This window comes from Lagopus leucura, unplaced genomic scaffold (genome assembly GCF_019238085.1).
Source record: "Lagopus leucura isolate 7727_CA_CO unplaced genomic scaffold, USGS_WTPT01 Super-Scaffold_73, whole genome shotgun sequence".
NCBI classification, from domain to species: domain Eukaryota; kingdom Metazoa; phylum Chordata; class Aves; order Galliformes; family Phasianidae; genus Lagopus; species Lagopus leucura.
The window spans coordinates 80,052,271-80,080,235 of record NW_024962252.1 but is presented as its reverse complement, the minus strand read 5'-3'; the positions used below and the strand labels follow the sequence as shown (position 1 = coordinate 80,080,235).

The following is a 27,965-nucleotide window of genomic DNA, read 5'->3' as shown; positions in this document are numbered from 1 at the left end:
TTTTTGAATAATAAAACCAGTTTTAAAACAAATAAAAAAGTACTCATCTTTTTGAAATATCTCTTAAAGGTGCATTCCAATATGTGTTAGAGCACAGCCCTGACTGAATGAGAACTGACATGGGGTAAAAATCAGTATAAGAAATGTCAACCTCTATTTCCTATGCTGTTATAGATAAATTATACTTTTTTTTTTTTTTTAACTGTCTCTGAAAATTTCAGTTGGGAACATACATCTGTAATAACAGCATGAATTTTTTACCAAAAGATAATGCTGTTTTCCTTCTCATTTCGGAAAGCCTCATCTCTCTCTCCTTCTCAAGAACCACAGATGAATCTTTAGTATCTGTTCTTAGACTGAATTCCAAAGCGTGGGTGTTTTGCTTTTGGCTTGAAATGAGACAAGAAAGTCCCAGAGATGCTGCTACCTTTCCCTAGAATTCTTGCCCTGCTTAAAACAAGACATAAATTTTGCATTATAGAAAGCCTGTTAAAGGAACTAAAAAGAGGGGAAATCCTGATGCCTTGGCATTATAATTGTCTATTGAAGTATGACTCACTTCTTATCAAGATTACACATGTATAGCCATGCTGACAGCTCAGTAGGAAATGTTCTTCTCCTGCGGCTTCCAAGAAGAGCACAACTCATTCACTGCACTCATTGACAGCCCACAGCTCCTACAGAGAGCGTCTCGTGCAAGCAGATGTTAGTGGTGTTGGCATTTTGAGGAAGGAAATGACCTTGCCTATGAAGGGGCAAGGTCACAGACAAACCAGCAGCTGTCTTTTTAGACAGGAAATGCTGAACACTTAGCTGATGTTACTTTCTTTCTTCTCGATTTTTGTGTGAAAGGAAACAAGCCACACAAGCCTAGGGGAATGTCGTGGCTGGCAACCCTCTGTGAAATTCAGTGAAATCATAAAGATGCGGGGCCTGATCTTGAATGTAACTGCTGTACAGAACTGTGAGGGGGAAGAAAAAAAAAAGTTTTGCAAGGCAGAGCTGTTGATCCACCTCCAGCTTGGAAGCCAGCAGATACTTGTACCTGCTAGTGGATGCCAGCCAGCACAAAGTGCCCACGATTTCCAACATAAGCTTACTTCCTTTCCTCGTTGTACTCGCCCCATCCTGTTTCTTTGTGCTTTGAAGAGAGCAAATGCAATCACAAGGCTTTTCCTAATATCTCTGTGGAATTGATAGTCAAATCAGCTTTAGGATTTAAGGATTTTTAGGATTGCTGTTTGTACAGGCTCTGCTCAGAAGTATTTTGTTGTCAAAACACAAAACACATACAAGGCTCTGTTTGCCCTTGCTCTTGAAGCCATTCCTGTTCTTTCCAGCTTTCCCGTAGAGACATTAAAGCTAATATGAGTTTATCTGTTGTGGTAAACAAAAAAGAAAGAGACTTCATTCAAAAACTCCAGAAATTGGAGTTTCAAAGAAAAAAATTTCACAATAAGACTGAGAGAGCTGCCTGCTGTGTAATAGCCTTGCAGTATCTTGTGAGTTGTCTCGTAAAGACTTGCAAAAGAAAAGAGATGGTTTAGTAACACCCAGATTACTCAAAGCCAGCCTTTCAAAACAAAACAGGAAGCTTTTGCTTTGCACTGGCTGCCTGACTGCAATGAAAACATTTGCAAAGGGCTGTTGCACGCAACACAAGTCATTGGAGACCCTCTCTTAAAAAGAAGTATCAATGATCCCAAATATTTCTACAGTTTCTTTACGATCTTTTTGCACTATATCTTATTTTCATCATTTGGAACAGATTTAGTTTCAAGGAATCTTATGGATTATAGGCAAGTCTGCTAAATCATTACATTAACACTTCCTCATCCCTAGGCATATCACTTTATAAACTTGAAACCTCACAGTATTCTCAGAGCAAGCATTACCTCTGTTTTAGAGTAAGAGAGAAGTAAGCCATATTGCTCAAGCCAGGCCAGGAAGTCAATGTCTGAGCCACCATCAGTATTCTGGATTTCACTGAGTCCCCCACAGCCTCAGGCAGGGATGATCTTGGTGAACAGTGGTCCATTGGGACATTCTTGGAGGGCAGCATTTCAAGGTTGAGCTGGAAACTGCTAAGAAGTCAGTTTTCTATGAAATTTGAAAAAGACTTCCAGGCTACCTAGAAAGTGAAATTGCCCTCTCATTAACATCAGCTGTTTCAGAAAGGCAGCATCAGTCTGGTGCTAATGTATATCACAAGTTCAGTCACCTTAATAATGTGCAATGAACTCAGTTTGGTCAGCTTTAACATTTAAGAATGTATTCTATTTGCAGGCTGTGCCTAGAAGGGTTTTGCTGCCAAAAGCTAGAAAATACCATACAGACTAAAATTTCAGACATTGTGTTAATTTGTCCAGAGCACACTGTTGGATACACATTGCGTTATTCCTCTTTTAGAAGTAGCATACACGTCATTCCGCCTGAAAAGCAAAGCAGAACCACAAAGAGCTGAAAGTGATCATGTAAGAAGGTCAAGACGTCAGAATCAGACACAGTTGTGATTGAAGAATGAAGTTAAAATAGACAGCTGTCCCACCTTGAACTCGTCTTGAAAGATGAGAGAGATGAGTAGACTCCTCTAGATCTCATTCAAACACAGTGTTTCCTTTTTCTAATTCCAATATCCTGATCGACATCCAAAACTGTACACTCAGCAATCATCACTATTGCAAAGTGTCTCAAGGTAGTAAGATGCTTTGCATTAAGGCACCTTGATAATTCTCTGGCTACCAGCATACTAGCATAGTATTCAGTTTAGATTACTTTCCTCTTGATAGTCTTTCACTGCATTGTAGCATAGTGGTAGAAAGGACTGTCTCACACTTCTTGGTATTTCAACTCTTTATTCTTTTTACTGTAAATTTCCATGTGGCCAGTCTGGGGCCCAGGACATGGGGTTTTTAAAAATATCATGCATGCTCACAGAAAAAGCTGCATATTCTTTTGAAGGGAGTAATGAATTCCTGTGTTTACAGGACAGTTGCAGTCAGAAAGTTCTTTTTTGTGTGCGTGTATTGTATTGTCTTGTAATTTTTTGCAGTAATAGCACCTTAATTACCCTGCTCTGTATGATGCAGACTTTTTGGCTTAGCAACTGTTTGTTCTTTTTCTAGCCACGATTTAGAAACCCAGAACAGGTACCCCGGAGAGACAAAGATTCCTGACCTTAACTGTAGGTGGCATTCTTCATCTGTTCATCTGAGTTATTACTTCGGAAACAAGGACAAATGAATAATTTTTGTGTACCCTTGATTAATGTTATCAGCCCTCTTCTAAGTTTAATTAAATTGTACTTTCAGTTGGAAGGAATTTAGTTTCATAAAATCTGAAGTTGCATAACTGTGTTACCTGGAAAGATTAAAACAATACTCTGCTGTTCTTGCCCTAAAAGCTGAGGAAATGACATGCATTTGAATGATTTGGAGTGTTTCCAGATAAATTCTTCTGTAATGTGCTATGAGGAAGAAAAAGATTTAGTGCTTAAAGATTTAGACATGGTCTAGAGATGATTTTCAATTGCCTTGAAGCAACAGTGAGTAAATACAGTTACATTAAAAAAAAAATATATATATATATATCAGCACTATTTTTAGCAAAATCTCAAACAATTTATTTTATTGGGAGTGTTTAGACATATCTAGAATTTTTCATGTATCCTTGGTTACTTGAGACAGCTCTGCAGCCTTCCAGCAGCTTTAGAATTGTCAGAAGATGAAGACCAAATTTTCTGCTTTCTTGAATGTAGCAAAAAATTCAGTGAGCTTGAAAAAGAGGAGTCACGCAAAGGTAGAGCCAGACTAAACTACAAGCAAGCAAGTTATCTTTGAGTATCTCATGCAGCTCTGAGTACATTTTGCTCTCTAAGCTTTTCCAACCCTGATCCTTTTGCTAATGTAGTACCATCAGTGCTATTAGATTGTGTGCATCGTTCATGATGTAGGCAAGCCATCCACAGAGGAGTAGACTAAGGGCATGGATTCATTTCTATTTGTGATATGGGAGAGTAGAAAACTTCTAATCTTGCAAATAAATCTTCCAAATGGAAATGCAATTCAATTAAATTATTCATTTCCCTTCCCAGCTTAATCAAAGATTAAACTACAAGAAATACGTACTTGTGCCAGATAACTAAAAACAGATGGCTAAGATTCATTTTCTTCATCGGGGAAATTGGTAGGTCAAAGACATTGAGTACCTCAACATTAGGCTTCTTTTTTTTTTTAATAATAAAAATAATGAAAGGTCTTAGTATATGAGTAGCTCATTTTCTTTTAATATTTTTATTTTTGTCATGACAGTGAGGTGCAGTGAGAACTGTTAAATGAGCTGTGTATCCACATAGCTGAGAGGGTTATGGGAGACATTTCACAGGGATTTATACATTTTTCTACTTTTCCTGTGAAAGATGTATTATCAAAATATTAACTTCAGCCTTCTACATGAATTGAGTTGAAAATCTTTAAGTCTTTTTCAAGGGGAAATACCTAGATAAAGTTTAAAGTAAATATCTTGGAAAATTACATTTTTCAGGAGACACTTTGGGGCTCAGTGCAAACAAAATGAAGTCCTGAATTTGGTGAGTTTGGTCTAGGTTTTCTGAGGATGGAAGACTAGTGCAGTTGTTCTCCCCTCCATCCCCGTTTCCCATTATTACTGCTTGGTGCAACATTCATTATCTGTTAAGTGGCAGAGATGATGTAACAAGTCTTATCTCCCCCACCCACAGTGTTGCCAGCTTCAGCCTTTGATAAGAAGAGCAGAAGTATAGATCAGTTCCCATAAGGAAAGCTGTGAAAGAGATGAAAATCCTGTATATTGCTGGATAATAGTACCTTAGATACTCTTCCTTGATATTGTCAATGAAAAAATACTAGAATGCTTGCTTTTGATTTGTCGTTGTTAGAATGGTATATTAGAATGCAGGAAAATTGTATCAATTTATTTTTTCTCTGTTTTTTGTTTGCTTTGTTTTGTTTCCACCTGCTAAGTAAAACTTAAATACCAAAGCTTAAAGGATTTGTATCTCAGGCCAAACTCGCTATGAATGTTGAAAAAGGAACTGCGTAAAGGGCAAGCCTACTCCATAAGGAAAATACATCGTAAATGAAATGTACAAGTAAATAGTGTTGAAGGCTGTCCTGGATTTGCTGCTGACTACATCATAATATTTCAGAGATTTCACTAATATCAACAGTATTTGTGTTATTTCACCAGAACAGGTGGATAGAAAATACATTCTTAGACCTGGTTCAGTGTACTTGTGACTGTATTACACTGCAAAGTCCTGACCAGGTGAAACTCCAAACAAGACCCCTAAAAAGCCTTGAGACCAACTTGGCTTAAGCTTATGAATGATTTATATCTCAGTCTTGCTTGTCTGAGTTTTGAAAAAGACCAACTGTATGGGAACTGCTGAGTCACGGCCTGAACCTCTGATTGATCACCTGAGGTGAGCCATGAGTCAGCCAGAGGAGCACATGAAGGCAATTCTCCTGTGCTGCCGGAAGGGGTGGAGCCAGGCTCCAGCCCTCCTAGACCTATTTAAGAGCTGGCTACCAGGGGGGAAGGATCTCATCTGGAGGTTGCCTCTCTTGGTGTTTTGTGGTGAGCCTAGCCTAAGGGTAAGCCTTCCATTTTATTCTCTTTTGTTATCATTGTCCACTTTTTTAATATTGTGATTGTAACATCTTGATATCCATTGATCATACACCAACACATGAAATTCTTGAGTTTTTTTTTTTTTTTTTTTTTTTACTTTCAAATTGGACCAGTGTTAGTGAGGTCTTTAGTTGCACAGGTGATAGAGAAAAGCAGCTGCATTCTGCATGAGGGAACACACCAATGTTACATAAAATGTTGTCTAGTATATTTTACAGCTGCCTTCATGTTCTCACATCTGGAAAATATGCTTCATGTTGACAGTTTAACTAGAATACCATGAGCTGAAGCATGCAACAGATTTCTAGGTTTCGTATTCAGCAGAGAGAAAAAAAATAAAACAGCTTTGTTTTTTATAAACATTAGTCATTATGGTATTAACTTAATCCTACAACTCAAGCTGTGTCAGATGTATGTGTATTTACACAGACTTCTGTAATCAAGCAGTGGGTAAATAATTCCCCTGCTACCTTACCAGCACACAGCGTGCTGCTGTGTAGGCACTGCAAATTCAAAATACACATTCATAAACATACATTTTATAGTGCAATATTTTTTCTCTTTACTGAAAATACACCTGATGTGGTGCTCCAGATGAAGTCACGTACACTACAACTCTGCAACAAAACTGAGGCTAGCAGCATTACAGTTATGTTGGCTGCCTGGGTACATAAGCAACAGTATCTTTAATTTGTTCGTAACTTTGCCAGTTATTTTGATAGTTTAAAATTACCACATGTCTTTTCCCAAAAACTATTGCAATCTGTCACATAAACATGAATGAGATGCAAAATCCAGCTTTACTGGGTATAGATAGATCTCTCCTTGGTCATATCCCTTGAAGTTACTGTGGCAGATAACCTAAGGGGTAGATGACTGGTTATAAAACTGCTCCATTCTGCTCACAGTGAAATGGACACAAGACAGTCTTGAATTCCCTGTAGCAGCACAGGGATTGAACTAACACAAGAAGGCAGCTGCACTTCATGTTTTGTGCCATGGGAGGGTGGCATCTGATTCTCGTGGGTTATTGTAAGAATTAGTTTTATAAATCCCTTTTCTCAGGTTTAATTAATAAAGGGATTTGGGTAAAGCAGAGAAAATTATATAATCTGGAGAGAAATGGTCAGAGAAAAAAAGCTTCATCACATTGTGGATTTAATAATGAGAAGCTTTAGAGACCTACCAGGACCACATCTTTGAAAATCATGCAGTGATTTTCCCAAATGAAATTCATTCAGTGTTTTAGAAGAGGGCCTTGGAAAATGAAGTCCATGATGTTTCTTGTAACATGTGGACAGTGCGTAGGCATATATTCCCATATTCATGTAAACAGATTGCATGTTTTCCCACTCCTCTAGAAACTGAGCTAATGCAGAATGACTGATCCATTTTTTTTGGACTGTCAAAATGCTCACTGTAAATTCAATGCACCACTTAGCTTAATTACGTTGCAGCAGAGGATACAGTCCAAGGAGCACAGTTTCTTTTCCCTTGATTAATGAAGTCTTGGAAATCATGCTCAAGAGCATTCCAAGTTCCCCTAAGGTGAGCAAAAAATGCAATACTTAGGAATTAGAAGTGGTTCACACTGAGACATTAGGCTGTAATTCAGCTCACCCTACATTGCTCACTAATTTACTTTAAAAAATTACAAACAGCTTCTGCCCTTCCTCTCCTTCTCAACAATGTTTTGTTTTTCTTCCTTCAGGAGGGACAGTTTAGTTATTAGGGATCCCCACTCAGTCTTCGTGCTAATTACGTAGTTTGGCAGATTTGTTGGAGGGAACATACATTTCATTCTTCTTTTATGTTTCTGATTCGTAGGAAATACTGTGCACATCCCTGGCAGAAGTTAGGGCCACAACCCAAACATTTTTGCCTTGTATGTGTAACTGTTCAGTTGAGAACTGGCGGTGAGTGCGATTTTGCTATAAAACATAAGGAAAAATCAGCTTTTGTAGGAGCTGCAAGGCTAATTTTGTAGGAACTGTATGCAGAGCGAGCAAACATTTGTTGTTTTCTCCTTCTCAGTAATTTACTTCTAATGTAAACTGAAGTGCTTGTATCAGTACTTAATCAAATAATTCCCCTCACACACCATTGCAAATAAACTTTGCGCAGGGAACAGAGGGTGTGCCAATCAATATTTTCTGTCATAAGACTGCAATAGCAGCAGTACCTAGCAATAAGTAATAACAAAGAGAAATAACATATTTGTGAAGAGAGAGTATCAAATCAATGAGCGTCACTTGGGACCAGCCCAACTGAAGTAAGACAAAAAGCGTGGGGCAAGGAATGGTACACAGGACTCACAGGGACACAATGATGCACCTGATAGCATTAACTGAAAGGTGAAAGACCACTCAGCAAATTTGAAATGTTACTTCTGTCACATGGTTCAGTGGTGGACAGAATATTTATAGAATTCAGTTTTGGGGTTTTAAGCCATTTTACAGAAAGTATGTTAACAAGGTTCAGCAATGTCTAATGTAAATAGGTTGCTCTGAAAGTAATACCTCCTAGTTTTTTTCTATGGAGACTACAACAAAGAGCACAATTATGATATTTAATGGAGGAAATTGTCAGCTGCAAAACACTACTTGTCAACACAGTCACTACCACTAGCCATGCATTTTCATCAGTGATGAAGAAAAGCCTGCAGACCTCACTTGTATCAACCTGCAACCACAGGTGTAACCCACTGTTGATATCACCACTGCTGAATGCACTATCCACCACCTCACTGTGCTTGTAGCCACTCTGAGGTCTCCATAAATGTTCAGCAAGTATGGATGAATGTCAGTGGGTGCCATTTTTTCCACATGGAGGAATTCAGTGACACACCATTGCTCTATACGCACTTCCATGTCGGATGCCTTTTTGTCAGACTGTTCCTCTGCTGTCATATGTCACGGCAACAAAATGGAACAGATTATTGGTGGGAAGGTTCAGGTTCTACTGCCATACCACCAACATCCACATCTGATGTTGTGGGCCAACATCATAACATGGGAGGCATTACTTTTGGAGCTGTCCTCATGTTAGTTGTATATGAAATGTTATGAAAAACATACTAAAATCTGAAGAGCTTTCAACAAATGCTTTCAAATAATTTCTTCAAACCATGGCATACTGAAAGCACTTTTTTTCTCCCTTGAGCAAGAAAAAAGGTCTTTGAAAAGCTTATAGAATGTGCAGCACTGAATGTGTGTCTTGTCTAATGAAACCCCAAGGGATACAGAATGGAGCTCATATCACAGGAGAAATTCTAAGGCCCAGAAACCTATTATTTTGTTATAATTAGTATGGAAATCCTAGCATTCATCACAGTATATTAATTAGTAACATTTCTATTGTATCACCACTGGAATGCCTTAATATCCATTAGGCAACTCGTAAAGGCTTTATTTTTACAGGATGGAAGATGCTCATCTCAGGAGCCAGTCTGAAGATGTTGGGGTAATATTGCTGCCTGGAAAGGAAGGTGCTTGGAATGCTAGAAAAAATGAAGATGTCAGCTTTATATTCATCAACACAACAGCTTATCTGACGTTGTAAAATCATGCATTTCACATATTCTGAATGGAGAAAGGGCTGACGTGTCGGTTACTCTCTGTTCATCACTACAATAACAAATTCTAAAATGGGGGAAGCGTTTCCAGATCTCTTGTTAGGAATTTGAAATACCTGCTGATAACAACTGCTGTTTCTTTTTCCTGTTCCTTCAGTAATTATCACTCAGACTGAAAAGAAATGATAGCTGTGGTTTTGTCATTAGAATAAAAAACAGCTGTAACTGAGAAATAGTATAGAAAACAAATGTTAAATACATCATTTTCAAAATTCAGTGGCTCACTCATCTTTCTGTTGTTAATCTAATGAAGCTTGCAGTTATCTAATTATTTCAAATGGAATAAAAAATAAAATAATATAAAGGCAGATAATCTTTATGTGAACAATTATATAGACAACACTACAAGTTTTGACAAGAGCACATTATAATGCCTAAGGTCAGGAAAGCAAATTGAAATGCACAGAAGTAAATGAAGCTTTAACAAAAGTATGCAGTGGAAAAAAATTATATGAAAGGAAAGTTCAGGAAAAGAAAAATAAATTAAGGGGAAATTGCTTAAAGAAAATGGGAAAGAAAAAAATAAATAAGGAGAAAGCTGTTTAAAAATGTTGGATTGTAAAATACCATATTCCGCCTTCACTGGAAATCAATCTAATGGCTGCTTTTTTATAGGTGGAAGGGTAAACGCTCTGACTGAAACACTCTGGATTCCAAACAGCATTGCCAATGCAAATATCACCAGGAAACATAAGCCGTGCACAACACTTGCCCCATAGTTAATTCTGTTGTTCTGGCTTTTACAGGCAAAAACTGCTGTACATGTTGTTCAGTAACATCATACCTGAGCCATGCATATGGATAGGTTTCCTCGATAGCCTCAGTGCATGCAGGGCCTGCCTGGCCAGCAAGGGGCTTGCTCATCACAAGCCTCCTGAGCCTGAAGGGCTCTATTGTCATCATTCATTAAGCTCTTAAGGTAGGATACCTTTCAAATTCTGTATTTTACTCTTGACATACAGAAAACCTACGCTGCTTTGTGTGTTTGTGCCAGTGTTCCCCCACACCTAAGGATAGACTCATAGTTTCAATCTCAGCAACTTGTGCAGTATCGAACCTGAGCTAGTTGAATGACCTTTGCCCTTGTATCTCTATGCATGTGGTTAAAACAAACTGTTTGTGATCAAGTTGCCCTACTGCTTTCAACAGTTTACCACAAAACATCATCTGAGAACCTCTGAGAAATGTGAAGAATTTGTGCTGGCCTTCCTCAGGTCAATTAGAAGTGGCATGTTCACTAATATGGTTGACTCCATGAAAAACATGCCCACAGGGTCACAGCTCTACCAAACCTCCAGCATCTTTAGGAAGCGGACACATCACCACCTTCTGAAGGCCATCTGACTCGGTATTCTTCTGGTTGATACCTTCTGCCTCTTGCTGAGGGAGGAAGCAGCTACAGGCAGTTCTTAGAGCTGATAGACTCTGCCTGGTGTCCTCAGTGTATACCTGAGATTGCCTACACTTTTTCTTCCCTGGGATGGTTTAATTCATTACCAACATCAGTTTATGTGCCCTCCCCTTGTCAAATGAGTGAGATCACATCTTTACAGTCAAGGCAGTCCCAAGTAGAGATCACAAACCTGGCTGACTCTGGGATGTGCTCAGTCCCGGCAGCCTGCCTGGTGGTACTTGTGAACCATGTTGCTTCCTTAATGAAGACTGCTCCCATCCCTGGGAGCTGCCAGCATCACTGGGAGTGTTGAAAGATAAAGTAAAGAGAAGGCTGTTTTAGGTATAGAATTTCACTGAGCTTAGATAAAGGTTATTTTCCCTTTCACCTTGTCTAAAAAAATCCTCTTTTCTGAAGAATTGCTATGGCCTCTCCAAGCCCTTGAGATGCTCAGAATTATAATTATTTGGGGAGGAAAAGATGAAATATTATTGTGTCATGTTTCCACTGATTTAAAGAAAAGCTTACTTGAATATTCTTCCTTTGATGTATGAAAGAGAAGTAATATCATTTTCAAACTCTTTTCATGGATGAATGCAGTATATACTGAATTCATGTCAAGAAGAAATATTTCTCCTTTTTTTCTTTCTCCTCACCAATTCACTTCATCATGAAATGACAGCATTGACTCTTATTAAAATTCCTGAGTTCATGGCACACTTTTTAAAACTGAAAGTGTGTTTTAAAATAAATACATCTCAACTTGATCACTGTATTTTATGTATTTGAAAAGGCAACATGAGGATGTGTTTGCGAGCTATGACTGAGCTATGGATCTCACTAAAACACTTTTTTTAGTGGTCTTGAAATGGAAATTAGTCCAAACTTGGAAATTTTTATATAGAATGTCTGTTTACTTAGTAATTATGGCTAAATGTGATAGCATTTTAAGGTTCATATACTGCTTGGTATCTTTTTCCTGAACAAGAAATATCCAGCCATCTCTGCTATTGCATTGAGGGAGAAAATTTCTGCTGACATCAACAAATTCAAATATTGCTCAAATTCCCCCAATCTCCAAGTTTTGACCCCAAGAGGTTTATTTTCTATGTTATAAATAAGTCAAATAATTATGATGCTATGTGTATGAAGGCAGATATTACAATTTAAACAAAATACAAATATTTGTTATAAGCATAGTATATGTTGTAAGCATAAAAAGAAAGATAACATCACGAGCTTGAACTGATTACAGAAATCAAGTGCAGTTAATGTTTAAAATGTTATGCAAACATTGCATATTGGCTTCAATGTCTTTTAAAGTAGTAAACCTGGAGGGTGGGGTATAATTCAATTTACATTTGAGTAGACATCAGTGATTTTTATGGTGGAAAAGCCAAACAGAATTTTTTTCTCCTTTTTCCCTTGTCCTCTTTTGAGATTGAAAAACAGGCATGAAAGACATATTTAAAGCTATCCAGTGCTAATGTTTTGAACATACCAAACATCAGAGTGTCAGAATTAAAATACATGTATGCGTAAATAAATAGATGTTAAATATGAAAACAAAGAGCAAAATAGGACACTGAGCAGCCATCAAGCAGTTTTGTAAGGAACACCAAGATCCCTGATGTTTTTCATTTGTGTTAGAATATATGCGCAACATTTCTTGAATTTTGTTCCAGCTACTTGATTATTATTGCTTCCTTTTATTAGCTTTACAATGCCTTCATTAATAGGTAAGCATTCTACTTTTTGATCTTTTCTTTTGTCAAAACTAAGAAATGTAGACTACTGTAAAAACAAAATCCGTGAGTTTAAGGAAGACCTATTTGAATGTGAATTTAAGTCAGAAATTCAAGAGGCTTGGAGTAATGATCTGCAGGTGGGAAGTTTCAAATCATTCTGCCTGCACACTAGGAGAAGTTAGTTGTTGCTTCTTTCTCCTTACAGAGCTGCCTGACAATAGGAACTTCCAACAGTGGAAATGCAGAGTAAATTCTCCTGAGAATGCCTGACAGAAAAACAAGGTGTGCCTCAATTTTAAGCTCAAAAAAGCTTAAAAAGACATTTTTTAATGGCAGAGATTTTGCAAAAAAGTTTGCTGTTAGAAGCCAACAGTTCAGTAGCATTTTTAAGATCAGGAAATCCTTCTCTACAATGGATACTTTGTAATGCCAACAGACAGATCCAAAATTACATTGTGACTCATTCATCAGGCATTCAAACGTTTTTATTTTCTTCAAATGTCTGGAGTTTGAATCATCCAAATCTCCATCAAAAGAAGTAAGCAAAAACTTTCTCCTTTCTGATGAGATGTTTTGACAAGAGGCTGTGTCTTTCGCCAGCAAATGCAGCAAACTGTGGGATCTGTATGTCAGCGACAGCAGTCTGCAGTGCTTGCAGTCTCTTGGGCACTAATCAAGCTGCTACCCAACTTGTCTCTACAGATTTTTACCTCTAATAGAGCCTTTCAAAGAACAAAAACACTTTGGCTGTGGTACGGTATATGTACATCATAATGACTTTGTACAAACTGTATACTGTTGAAATTAATCTGTTTAGACAAGTTCCTCATCTGATTCACAGCTTAAGTAACATACCCTGAAAAGGTTTCAGCAGGATTTTCTTAATTTTCTGTGTTGCTTCTATTCAGGCATTGCCGATGTTAATTTTTTTGGTCAAACACAGGAGCAGCAAGGATCTTTGATGCTGACATTCACAAAACCCCATAAATTGCTTTCCTAAGTGATTTAATCCCCAATTCCATTGTAGAAAGTGTAAGAAATGTGTTCATGGAGGCACATAAAGATTCACTTCACAGGTAAGTAAAGTCAGTGCTCACTTGTGAAATCTCACTAGTAAACCTTGAGGATTTTTTTTTTAATTCTTGAGAATACCTGTGAAGTTATTTTTGTATCTCATTTCGTTTACCCACTGCACCGTTCATTACTGAGCAGTTTTTGCCTGTAAGTGGTGAAAAACAGAACCACGAATGGATGAAGTTTATTTTGTCTTCTCTCTTGACTTTTTACCTGAGAGGGACTGGGTTTTGATCATAAACTTAACGAGTTACTACATACAGTGAGTCTAAAATCAGGGTAAGTTCTATATCCCAGCCTGCGGGCTGTGCAGGCATGTACCATATTCATATACACCCCTGTACACCATGTACCCCAGGTATAATAGCATCATTACAGATCATCCACTCTGCCAAACTGACAAAAGCTTAATAATCAAGAACTATGAAACATCTAGGCTCTTGTCTGCATGCCAAAGGAAGCAAATTAACTGCTTAGGTGGTTACAGTTTATTCATGTGGCTCTCCTTGAAACCAAATATAACACCTCACATTTGAGACTCTGATCCTACAGGTTCCTGCAAGCCCCTGAAGGACTGCCTGATTTCACTGCAAAGAGCAGTTCCATTCAGTGACTGACACAGAGCTGATAATGAGAGTTAAGCAAACAAGTGTGTGTTTGATTAAGCCTTTAAAGTTGATCTTTAGAGTTGATCTTTGAGTTGAAACTGAGGTATTCAACAAATTTCTTAGATCTGATGATAACTTGGACTTTATTTCAGTGATTATTCATTTTTTAGTTTCTTCATTGCAACAGTGGCTCCATAGTGATTTGATACAAGCCTAACAAAGAAAAATGATCTAGAATTAGTTATTTTTAAAGTAGGTTTGATTAGAAGCAAGTCAATTAAAGTTTTAGTTCACACACAAAGAGAAAAACTGTAGTAGGGAAATTGCAGTGCAGCCAGACAAACACCCAATTGCTCACACAGCCTGAGAACTCATATTTTCAAACACACCAATGGCACAAGAAGGAATACCTGAGATTCCAGCCTTGGCTTTGCAAGAGTTCAAGCATTCAGACTTTAAAAGTCTTTTGAATAGAAAGTACATGCTCTCCACATTTTTTTAATACTCACTTCTAACTTTCAGAAAGCAAACTCTCAAATGCTATGAAGACGGGCATAAACACTGGTCTATTAATTGAACAGGTTATGTTCAGTTCACCAAGCATTATTACTCTCATTTCCATGACTAGCGTAGCTACTTGACTGTAGCAAGATTTTGAGGGTGGAATATATTTAAGTTCATACCTTAAATCAGAAACCTTTTTCAATTTCTGCTAATTATAATTGTCTTGAAAATAAACCTTTATCTATTCAGATTAGATCTACCACACTTATTGTATTATAAATTAGAACATATTAAAAAAATGCTCTATCTTATTCCACATTAGGCTACCAACACAGCAGAATTACCTTTTCAGATTTGGTGATGTACTTGTGCTATAATATTTCCCGTTTTTGTCCTCTGTTCAAAGCTGGAATATACCTATGTGAGAACTGCCAACTGGAAAAACACCAGTGAGACAACAGACTTGCCAAGGGCTGGGTTGCACCATGCAACCAGAAAAACCATGGAGAAAATTTTAACTGCTGTTTCTGGAATAATTTGTCCTTGTCTACTCTGGTTGTCTTATCAAACATAGATCTAGTTCAGCTGCAGCCTTTACTGTCTCTCACTGAGAGTAATAAATGATTTCTGAGGGTAAGTAATGACTTGAGGCAAAATCCTGACCTCCCGCTCTCACTGAAATACTGTGATTTCAGTGGACAGAATGTTAAAGACTGTTTATATCAAAGTGATGTTTTACTATTATTTTTAATATATTTAGAAGTATTAAATGGCAAAGTAGGCTGACACTCCTGCTTTAGATGTTGGTGTCAACCATCATCAGGCAACCAAAGGGAAGTTACAACCAATGCACATCATTACTACCTGCCAATAACTTGCAGAGAGAAATGACTGTTTCCACTGTGTTATCTGTTTAACAGTCATTAGGGTGCGGGTTTTCTTTGAATGCCTTTGCAAAGTCCACACTGTTATGAATACTCATACAATAGCAGATTGAATCTTGGCTCACTGAATTGACCTGTAATATACAAGCTTCCCTGGAGCAAGATAGCCATTAGTATAGCAATCTGTCTTAGACAGCTAATGAATGGCTGTCACAGCACAATAAACTTACTCTGAATGAAAAACAATTAACTCTGAAACACCACTCCAGTGAAAACTAACCATGAAGTCTGCATAAAAGTAAAGCAAAGAAATAACTTATATAGTGACAGCCTGAGCTGTCACCGTAAGCCATGCCTCACATTTTCCTTTTTCAGCCCCATGGATCTCATAAAAGAAAAAAAATATGATTAATGTCACTCTGCAATCCACCAGTCACAAGACTGTTGGTGGCACAGAAGGATAATTTTGATTTTGAAGCAAGAAGTATGATAAGTATCCCCAAGAACACTTCAAGATAAACAGAGAGCCCAGGAATGTTATTATAAAATGCTCTCCAGGCATTTTGTCCTCATTTTCTAGAATCTTATACGTAATATGAAGACCCACATGGTAATGACTGGGAAGCAGAGTCTAACTTTTCAAGGTCCTTTCTCAACAGGAAATTTTTAGTGCAACATAAATTTACTTTTACTCTGCAGCTTCTAAGAGTGAGCTCTTTCCTGGAAGAAGATGTTGGCAGTTTCTCTGGCCAAAAAAACAGACAGCAATCTCAGCCAGAAATTGCCTTGAGGTACTCCAGACAGCACTGTGATTCCCTTTGATTTGCCAGTCATCCAGCCTCAGTGATACTCAAAGGAAACTTCTCCAGAGATGCAGAAATGGCAAACCTAAATGGAAGGTAGTGTCCATCCAGATGCCACAAAAGGCATGTTAAGATCTCTGATGCCAACATAGGCAAATGGCAACAGGTTTCCTGGCTTAGAAAGAGTAAGAAGATAACCAGAGAACTATGAATAATCAAAATCACATACTCATAAACAAGCGATCAGTCTTTTGTGGAATGAGATGATTATGAAAGAAAGCTGTATACTGTCCTGCATTTTAACCAAACTCACTCCAAAAGCCTGTCAGAGCATTTCAGCAGGCATGACATGAAGACCAAGATCTGATTCCCCCTGTGCTCAGACTGTGTAGTCTGGTGGTGTCCAAATCACCCAGAGGACGCTGGCACCTTCATATCCATGGCACATCTGTGTCCATTGCAGTACCCAGAAATGTTTTCCTTGGGAAAAACCAAACTTGCTCAGGTGAACAAATGAAAGCTAGGAGAGTTTGAGAAAAAATATTTTAACTCGCCAGGCAGAAAGCCATGGCAAATGAAGAACAGTGATAGGACTTCTTCAGAAACAGTCACACTTGGAAAAAAACCCTATACTGTTGCACTTATTCTTTCTTTGCACCTGGTTATGATGGCATTAAATTCTTTGTACAAAAAGTGTCAGAAATTGCAAAGCAAATATGTCATGTAATCATACTCTATGTCTCCGTTTCCTCTGTGAATCTCCAAGTACTCTACAAAGGAAGAGAAATATTGCTATTCCTATTTGAAGTGGGTGGTTCCTGGGTCACAGGTTTAATTACTACCCTAGTAATTGTTTAGTTACTACAGTCTCCCCAGCAGTAACATCTCAGTTCAGCTCTAGCTATGAAAGGAATCAGCTCAGAGATGCATTTTAACCAACATACACCAGAGAGAGAAACACAAACCTTGAAGCGTTCAGGTTACATCTCTACAGGACATGTGAAGATTAGAGACGATGTCTCTTGTAGATACATACAGTCCAAATACCTGTATGTTCTTTCAGATTTATTTCATAAAGTGACTTTTCTTTCCATTCTTCCCAGTAGCACATCTTCCAGCCACTGAAAATGGTTAGAAAGCAGCAGAAAAATTGGGGTGGGAGCGAAGCAAGGGAAAAAGAGAATATTTATATGTGGCTTTAAATATTTTCCAGATTTGTGTTTTCAGAGTTGGGGGAGGAAAAGGAGGAGCATGTTTTTCTAAAAAGCATGGGAATCCAAAAGTTGAAATCTTTAAATTTCCAAATGCCAAAATTCAATGGCGCTAAGTCAAAACAGATGTTTCATTTTGTTTTTTGCATTTTAAAAATGGATTCATGTTTTAATATTGTTGTTCCATACAAAATATTTTGTTCTAAAACACGCTATAAAGCACTCCATTTTCTTCCTCCCTGACTATTTTTAAAGCAGCTTCCCCAGAGAAGTTTCAACAGGAGAAAAGAAAGGGCTTTATGACCTCCCCTACCTCCAAGCTTGATTTTAACCTGCTATGCATACAGCTTGCACTGTTGTCTTCATTATGCTATGCTCAGAAAGAGATTTACTGAAGAAGGTGGTAAATATTCTCTATTGGATATGATATGATGAGATAATGAATGAAGGACACAGAAAAATTACCTTTGCAAAATTCATTTTGCAATTTGGAATAATGTATTTCTTGTCATTTTAAAACTTTGAGGTATCTTTATTTTGTATTATTTTTTCCCATCAAGTTTCTCACAACATGCTTTTTATAGTCAATACTTCACATTTTGCATTTTAGTAGAAGTGTTTTCTTTTGAGAGATATTATAGTACTGAAAGGACCTTAGAACAGTTCATGCAAATATACATATCAAGTATATGCAAATGCACATAGTGCTGTATTTTCATTTTTAATATATTTTAATAGAGTATGCCTCCAATACAAAGAGAAATAAACACCTTCGCTGAGGACTGATTTTCTTTCACTTAACCATCTTCTGCATTTAAAATGTTGCTTTGTGAATGATGCTGTTGACACATTTACAAAGAAGTGTAAAATCTATAAATTTTGAAGCTAATCGACTAGCCTTCACAAACCAATGCCTTTCTAAAGATTTCTATGGCACCACAGAAACATTTATGCAAATATGCCCACTGAGATGAGAGTTAAAGACTGGAGAAGGCAGCTAAAGGGATTTTTTTTGGTAGAACAGATAAGGGTAATCTGAAAGGAAGAAAAATGTAGTTGCAAAATATGGACTTAACAGTGCGGATCCTGTGCGATAGGAAGGAGTGAAGAATAAGAGAAGGGAACACATGCCTGAGGATTCAAGCAGAAAAATGCTAGAACTGCTTTGCAAATGACAGAAATAGCTTCTGTGTGCTATTTTTATCTTTAGCAAAGTAAGTCTAAACAGCATGCAAGGGCCCAGGGTCAGGCTTTTAAAACACAGAGGGTGTAGATAAGATGCAGTGGGTGCAGAGGGACATGTGTAATCTGCCATCTCATTCCCACTAAAAATCAGGAGGTGAGCAACTCGTTTTAACTTCAAAAATTCAGCCCCCAGCTCCACATACAGACAGACTGTACATGAGGGAGCAGCATTTCCTCTTCAAAGTGTTTTTCCATAAACCCTCAAAGAGCCATAGTATATAAGACCTCTTTGGTAGATTTCAGAGGGCTGCAGAAGCAGAGTGTTGCAGCAGGGCTTCTCTGCATTCCACTATTAAATTTACCCACCCTCAGCTGTCCCTTTATAACACTGCACAAGAAATTAAAAGCATTAAGTTATGTTTCTTCATAGCTAGTCTGAGGCCGTGACTTCAAGGGTGACGAAATATCCTGCAGCTTTCAGAAAGAGCAAATTTTATTCACTCTGGCCCTTAGTCACAGACTGCATGCAGAGTTTTGGGCAATATTTTATAATCTTCTGTGAATTACCATGAAACTCTTCCTCAGGGCAGCCCACAAAGGCTGAAAACCTTCTGCTCCCTTTGATTTGGCCCTGATGTGCAAGCTGTCCACCTGGAAGCTCATCAAAGAGCAGGGCTACATCTGTAATTGTCTACGAATAGCACTGTTGCTTCTGCGCTGGCTCCTGAATCCACATGCTGCCTACAGGGTGGGTGCATCACACTTTATTCTGGAAGTTTGTGACTGATGGATGCATGATTGCTTTTCATTTGAGACAGGGCAAAACACTTCTGCCAATAGGTCAAAGCAGAACAACAGCTGCAGCCCAAAAATCTCACTCCTTTTTTTCCCACTGGGATATTCATAAAGCCATTTGAGCTGGAAGGGACCCTGATTGATCACCTGAGGTGAGCAATGAGTCAGCCAGAGGAGCACAGGTGAAGGTAATTCACCTGTGCTGCCAGAAGGGTGGAGCCAGGCTCCAGCTCTCCTAGACCTATTTAAGAGCTGGCTACCAGTGGGGAAGGGTTTCTTCTGGAGATTGCCTTTGCTGGTGTTTTGTGAGCAAGCCCAGGATAGGGGTAAGCTTTCTATTTTTTTCACCTTTGTTATCGTAGTCTGCTTTGCCTAAATCTCTTGTTTATTTTGTGACTATAGCGTCCTAAAATTCTTTGATTATGTAGCTTAGCAGCAAGGTCTTGGACTAAGGTGAGGGTTAGCCCCTTAGTGTATAATGGCAGTAGGTGTGCAGAAAGGGGAAAGAACTTGTATACCTCAGAAAGGCCCATAAGTTCTCTTAATAGGTCAAGATACACCCAGTCTAAAATTCAAAGTTAATCAAAACCCAGGAATTCCTAACAGTGGCTGAATAAATTTAAAAAAGAAGTTAACAGAGCATACACAGAAAAATACAGATCCATGGGAGAATTTTCAATTTAAGCAAACAAGGAGCAGAGGATGAGGTGGTGAGACATAAAGAGAGCACTCAGAATCACACAGGAATCTTGTGAGAGAGCAAAGCCCTATGCAGTCACACTGGAAACCTCACTCCATTTTTCTGACTCTATGACATGTGTCACCCAACCCTTGTGCAATCATTTGGTGGCTCAGGAAGAAGTCCATAGCTTACTGATCATAATTCTCCAACTCAGTTCTTACACTTTGTCTCAAACTTCCCTTTCTCTGAGTGGCAAATCTGTGGGAAGGAAGGTATTTCTAATCTATTTGAGAAAGTGAGGCACTGAAACATGCTGCCCAGAGAGGTGGTGGATACCCTGTCCCTGGAGACACTCAAGGTCAGACTGGCTGGGGCTCTGAGCAACCTGATTCGGCTGTGGATGTCCTTGTTCATTGTAGTGAAGTTGCTCTTGATGGCCTGTAGCGGTCCCTTCCAACTCAAATGATTCTATGATTCAATGAAATATGTTCTTATGACTGTTCCATCACTGGAATTGCAGTGCTTACTAATCTTTGCAGAACACTACTTGCATTCCTTTCACTAATCACGAAATCAGTGTTCATGAGAAGGTTTGCTTTTTTCCTTAGAATCAGCATTTTGAGTTCTTTTTTCCTTTCTCTTTAGATTGCTCCCATTCCGTTTACTTTTCAAGCCCATCTTATTTTCTCTCAAATGATGGTCAAAGAAAGCAGCTGACCTACCATGGTTCAGCTCTCACACAAACTGGTTGCACAGAGCTGTGGACATGAGAATGGTGCTTTTGGAGCAGCTGCCTGCTTGGCTATCAGTACCACCTCCCACAGCCCTGTCTTGCTGCATGTGCTGTTAGCAGGGGTGGATGACGTCGTCACACACCGTTAGCTGCCCAAGAATTAAGCAGGTTGTAATACTGTGTCCTCAAGAAATTACTGCTTCTTGACAGGCCCTTTGTTCTGAGATCAGCCTCTATTTTACTTAACTGGGCCACTGAAGAATGTGTCACAGCATTTCAGCACTGCTCAGAACTGGCTGAGTGGAGTCAGTGATTAACTGCACATTCTGGGATACCTAGTGATCTGCATCGAGTGTTTAGTCCTCAGAATCTGCTACATCCATAAAATCTGAAAAATGGGGCCTTTGTAAACTTTCTTCTAAGGTTTTGAAGCATGTTTTCTTGCAGCTTTTGTGGTAATCAAGTCCATTATCCCTGTGCTGGTGCCCTGAGCTATGTCTTGGCACCTGCATGCAGACATTATATAAATACATACATAGCAGATTTTCAGGCTGCTCGGGACTTGACTAGCTATTGCTTTTGCTTCCTGGCAATCTCTTCGCAAGTGAATTTATTGGCACAAATATTCTTCAACTAAAACAAGTCTGAAGTGGCTCTTATAGAAGTCTTTTGAACTGGTATTGTGTAAAATCTTGCTAGGAGCCCATTTCCCCGAGGTACAGACATCTGATCAAGGAATGTGCTGGAGCACTCACATCCTGTAAACACACGCTCAGCTTCACAACTTCACGCTTTTCTGTGATAATAAATATTTGCAGATGATTGGTATTTCAGAATGCCACTCCCCACTCTAAAACCACTTGTGTTCCCACTTCAACTCTCTCCCTATCATTTTTTTCCAATGGCCAAATCCCCATCTCAAAAGAGACAGAGTAAATCACCCCCTGAAACACCTCACAAGAAGATGAGATCCTGGGATCTCGGTGCTAGGCACAGCTCAGGCACTGTTGATGGACCATGGTCCCACTAGTGCAGCAGCAGCTTCTCCACTTCCCTGCTGTGGAAGAGCCAGGCCCAGCTATCGTCTGCTCCACATCTGGTTGGCAGAGCTGATATCTGGCACTGTGTCCGTATGGATGTTTGCAGTCTGTTGAGTGGCTTGATGAACATGTCAATATGATGGTCAAGCACATCAACTTTCATTTAAAGTAGTGTTGCCAAAGTATGTTTTTTATTTAAAGTGAGGCTGTTTTCAAACTCCCTTTCATTCTTCTGTGATGTCTCATGGCTTACTGAAACTCATTTCTGGAAGGGCTCTGCAGCTCACCCTCTGCTCCTGTTGGGCTGCCCAGGGAACCCTGATCATGCTCCAGCATAGGCAGGGTGCATGGCCTTTGCTACTTCTCCTTGCTTGTATGAAAACATTCTGACACCACCTGTGTTTAGCAGTGGTTAGACATAACTGGGTCTAGACTTTGTCCCTGCTGGAAAAGAGTGGGTAGGATCTGAGCAGCATAAGAGCATTCCCACAACAATGGAGTCTGAACAGCACTGCCCAACACTGTTGAAGTGAGGGCTAGCCTCCAGGAGGCTGCATGCTAGTACAGATGAGGACACCTAGGAAAGCTAATCCTTATTAACCTTTAAAGTGGATTGGTTAAACTAAATTAAACTCCAACATACATGCTTTTACTCATCAAAATGGAATAAGCACTGGCAGCCACAGTGATTTATTTAACAGAGTCCACAGGGCAGTTTAATTCAATTTAATTAATTCATTTTGGAATTCACCCCTTTAATTAAATAGAAGTTCACTTTCTAACTGTCAGATTTGTTGACAAGCCTAAATGAATAGCCCTTAAAACAAGATCGTCTGTTTTTCTTACTAAAAAATGGAAGATGTGAGAGGAGCTGTAAAAAGAGCTGGTACAAGAAAGTGCTTGGCTTTCTTTTAAATTACAAACCACTCTATGATATTTCACATACTTCTATACTGCTGCTTTGGATTTCTAAGTAAGAATCTGAGATGCAATTAAATGATAACAATGTATCCTCGTTCTGTAAGGAATCATCCAGTTTCTGTAGACCTGTACTGAATTAAAGCTTATAAAAAGCAAGACCAATAACATTCCCTTAGAGATATGTGTAATAAATGGAGTCTGCACATCCCCAGGCTCTATTCCAGGTGCCAAGAATGAGCAAAAAGTTATATTTGTTTATACACAATGAAATACCAGTGCTGTTGTTTCAGTGATCTAGCAGTAAAGTGAGAAGGAAATATAAGACCAGTTTCAGGTGCTGTTTTTCAGTGGGTTTCCTGTCTTTAAATTGTCATTGAACTACCCTTGCTGCCCAGTTGGATGACTAAAGACTTCAGGAAAAAGAAGGATGAACTGATAACATAGTGACTAATGGCTAATGCATTTATGGCACTACTGCTTATGTTTTGATGCCACAATGTGATATTTTCTTGATGCTTGAATACATTTGTGTATAGAAACTATTCAAAGTTGGTTAAAAGGCTGCTGCTGAGTGGGAATTTTCGGTTTCTTGAATTGCTTTTTATTATCTGGGAAGGGCAACTAGGATACAATTCTTCAAGAGGTTATTAGGCATTATCTTAATCCAACAAAGCACTTAAGCAAAGAGCTTCAAAGCTCTGTTGTCTCCTTTAAGTCAGAGGATTCTACTGCACCTTGGTGATCCAGTGTCATGTGAAAGCTACCTAATGGGGGACAGCAAAATTAATTGCTTCCAAACCATCAACAGTTAAAAATGCAGCTGCAGCATTCCAGTAATAACATCCGGGAAATCTCAGCCCCCATAAGATGACACTGACCACAAAAATCTCCCAAGCTTAAACACTCAGAAAAATGATTGCTTCTGCTTTTTTAAAAAAAACCTGTCTAGTGACAGCAGGTTTATGAATTAAATTTGTAGCAGCAGTTATGGCCAATATTGGGTGGATTTCCTCTCTGATGAGAGAGTGATATCAGCATGCGCTGTTCTCTGAAGGTCTCAGAACACAAAACCATGAGGGATTGTACAAAGGCATTTCTCTCAAGCCCTCCAGATGGGGCATTAGAAGTCATCGCTCTGCACAGCTATGCAAGGTACAGTCTCTGATTTACAACCCCACATATTAAGTCAATTTTCAGACTGGATATTACAACCCTAGACGCATGAAGTACATTAAGCAGTTCTGTGGATAATCGAGAAGTTTTCCATAAACACCTAATCAGCTTTGGTGTAGATATACACTGTGATATGGGTACAGTTTATCTTTACATAATGCATGGATGCTGCCTCAGCTTTTCCTCCCTTAAAATACCTCTCCTGGAGTTGACTTGTTTTGAATTTCCTTTTCAAAGAAAGGAAGAGTCTGAGCACACAACATAGGTCAGATGTCTCCCTTCGTCTGGGTGCCCTAATGATCATCAGAGACTCCACAGAGGGCCTTCCTGCCTAGAGGAAGTGCTGACTCTTGTGAAGAAACTTTTTCCTCATCAGTAGGGTCTCTCCATTGCTTTTCATGTCAGTACTTCTGGCCCCATATGACCAGCTGAGTACTTCACAGCTGTAAGGAAAGAAGCTTATATGAGCCAAGGCCACCTCCTCCTACAATTTAAACATCAACAAGCATGTTGATTACAACACGGGGCAGATCATCCTCCTGCCACAATACTTGCATATACGACTTCATCTTTTTTCAGGGCTTTGTCTCAGTCACCGTATAGTTTTCATTAGCTTCTCCTTCTACTAAAATATATAGGGATATCATGCAGGATAACACATATAGATCTGAACCCAGATTAGATCTTGTATAGGAGCACCAGAAAGAAAAACTCAGGATCTTAGGCAATTCTGTAGCACTTGCATACCAATGAGGAATTCATTTTTCCCCTCCAGAACAGTTACCTGGGTTGATTGTCCCCAACAGGAGGTGATTTGTGTGCCCATGCAGAGACATGCAGGGTGGAGAACTGGCTGCACCTCAATAAATATTGGTCAGATGGGAAACTGCCTCTTGCTGGGTGGTATTGATTTCAGCATCTTGCCTTACTGATTCCTTCATGGCACTATGACAAACTTCAGATTTATCTCCACCTCTGGCATTAAGTCTTCAACAACACATCCATGTGCCAAGACCATCCAGAAAAAAATGTGCGCAATCAAAAAAATGTATGTATTTCTCCTCCTTTAATGACAGATTAGCTTCATTTTTAACTATAATTGCAGTCTGAAATGGTTAAGATGTTAACAGTGCATATAGTGTGGTATTTAGAGAGTGGTAATCATGCAGTAGTTGAAGCAAGGGTGGTAAGTGAAGGCGAAGCATTTTATTAGACTTGGTGCTGTTGCAAGAAGAAACAAATGAACTTTGGTCTCCTTCACTCTGAACATCTGAATACCTTTTATTTGCTTTCCCTTTCTACAAACCATGTCTTAATTCTGCATTAATAGAAGGTTAAAGATGCAAATAAATAGAAGGTTAAAGGTGAAAAGAAGAAGAAGCAGTCAGTTCCAGCAGAAATCAAGAATGATATATTCCAGTTTTCAAATTTTAAGTTGTTGAGTAAAATCTTGAATTTAAGCAGAGTTTGTTTCACACATCTCAGGTCTTACCATTCAAAATATGCCTTGGTCTTTATTTCTAACTTGTTTTCATTTTTATCAAATGACATAGCCCACAACTCTTTTCCAGCCTATTTATTTATGCCACGCTTACATAAATCAGGATCTTTGTTTCTGCTATTTTTTCCAAGCTCATTGTGTGTCACTGCTTAAATCTTAATAAAGATCTATTCTCTGAAGCATTTTAACTTCAGAAAATCAAAACTGCAGTCACTAATGATGAATGTTTAGATTCTTGTTTGGGGTTGATCTGTAGGTCTAGAAAATTTCTTAACTTCTATTTGTGAAACAGGTGCAAAAGGAGAGAAATTATTTCAAGATACCAACACTTAATCTCACATGATTTCTTTCAACTTTGGCCAAAACTTTTGTCTTTGCTAATACCAAGGAAATACTTGAAGTATTCAGCAAAATAATAGATGGAAATTCTTGACTGGCAGTTGTTTGCTTAGAGCATAATAACCAGTCCAGTACCACATAATAATAGTATGGGAAGGCATTGCCCCATGCTTTTGAAAGGACAGTTGTAGGCGCTATAGAAAAATAATCACCGATCTCTAATTTACTACTTCATCTAAATCTTTCCACAAAAAAAACCACAATGGGTGAATCAGAGCTTTTGCTAGGGCACAGCATTAGCATCTCTTATTTCCACAGGAAAATATATTCATAGGACAGATGCACCCACCAGCAGCAGGAGTGAGTCAGGTCCTGGCTCCCGTAGTCGGAAGTGGTTGAGCATTGTGGCAGCACCAGTGGGAAGACAGGGCTGCGAGCTCTGCCTCCCAGCTCTCTGGAGGTGTGATGGAGGGCTGACTCAGAGGAAAACATACCATCTACTGACTCGGGTTACTGCTTGCAGTACCCGGGATTTTCCCTGAAAACTCCCATTCAAAACTTCACAAGAAACCCTACTGATATACTGGCAAGGACTCAAGAAGAACAAAAGTCATCCTACAGAAAGAGAAATTGGGTCTGCTTACTGGGTGTTTTCTCATTGTTTTATACCCCATAGAATTCAGTTTTCGATAGCTAAGCCACCAGAAGTATCAGAGAGAATGTTCCACAAGTGAAACTGGCATTTCTTCAGCAATACAGTTCAGCAGTATAGTGTGATTTCGCAGTGAAATAACAGAAATAAATTAGTTTCATGATTATGGTAGTATTCTGCTAAAGGCAATTGCCACAAATAGAGCCTCTGTGACAAAATCAAAGCAAAAGTCTGTACTGTAGCTATAAGTAACACCACCAGCCAGCATCTAAGATCACTTACTCTACAGGGTTTGCCTCATCCTCCTTTGTGTTAGTGCGGAAACTAAATTACGGTTTATATCCAGTGAGCTAAATGTATTTCTGAAATGTCCTTGAAAGTCAATGGACATCATCTTTTCAGGAAGCATCATGGGGCAGTGTGAGCAGAGAAAATAAAACTCCATGGTCTCCACATCATTTTTTTTTTTTTTTGCTCTAATTTCCATCCACTAGTTTCAGTGGACTTCTTTCCCAGATTTGTATTCATCTAGTTATAGTCAGCTTCATTCTGTATTTTAGGAACTTTATATAATTAGCTTTTAAGGATGAGCACTGAAAACATTCTAAGAACTGAATTTTTTTGTGATACTGCTCTTGTACCTCTTTGTCTGGAGAAGGAAAATATTTGGCCTCTTTTTTTGTAGGCGTGTGTACTTCATATTCTGCTCTTGATTCCATTAGTGTTAGTTTTGAACAACTCCATTTATTTTGTTTATCTATGTTATTAATCATATTCCTGACATTAGAAACTGGCAGCCTTTTCAGATGTCTGCTGAGCCAAAATTCTTTGTTCCACTATTGTGCACCTAAAACGAACACTTTCTAAAATTCAACACATTTACTCATGGTAGCATTACCTCTCATAAGTTTCATTAGTAATTACTAATGTTTCTTTCCTTTGCAGGAGATAACAAGTCTCATTTAGATGACCTTAAAATGATTTTTTTTCTTGAGATGACAAAGTGTTAGATCCTCTGCACTCACATGTAAGCTAAATCTGCACAGCAGTAGTGGGCCTTCTGTTTCTGAAGCAGCATGAAAAAAGTCCTTCTGTTTGTGGTCCCAAATACTTTCAGGATGCTTTTTTGGCTGTGTCACTGTAGGTGCAAACTTCATTTCTCAGAATACTTAAGCAAGTAGATAGCCAGGTAAAAAAAAATCTGCCTGTGCATCACCTAGCCTGGCTCTCTGGCAAGGTACAACTTTCTTGTTCAAAAACTGAAGGAACTGTCCAGACGATAAACCTGTGCAGCCCTTTCTGTGAGTACACAGTGTTTACAATTATTCACATTCCTTGACATGCTCACTCCTGTAGTAATTCCTTTATTTTGCATCAGGAATAAAGCACAAAAGCTGCTTGTTTAAAACACCCAT

General features: G+C 38.7%; 1 long non-coding RNA gene across 1 annotated transcript; it reads left to right on the top strand.

The window, feature by feature from the left end:
* Nucleotides 1-5,592: 5,592 nt before the first annotated feature.
* On the top strand, nucleotides 5,593-9,556 carry LOC122190723. The gene is made up of 3 exons (XR_006182205.1): nucleotides 5,593-5,633; nucleotides 7,498-7,586; nucleotides 9,090-9,556. It is a non-coding gene; the product is annotated as an uncharacterized LOC122190723 (long non-coding RNA).
* The last annotated feature ends 18,409 nt before the right edge of the window (nucleotides 9,557-27,965 follow it).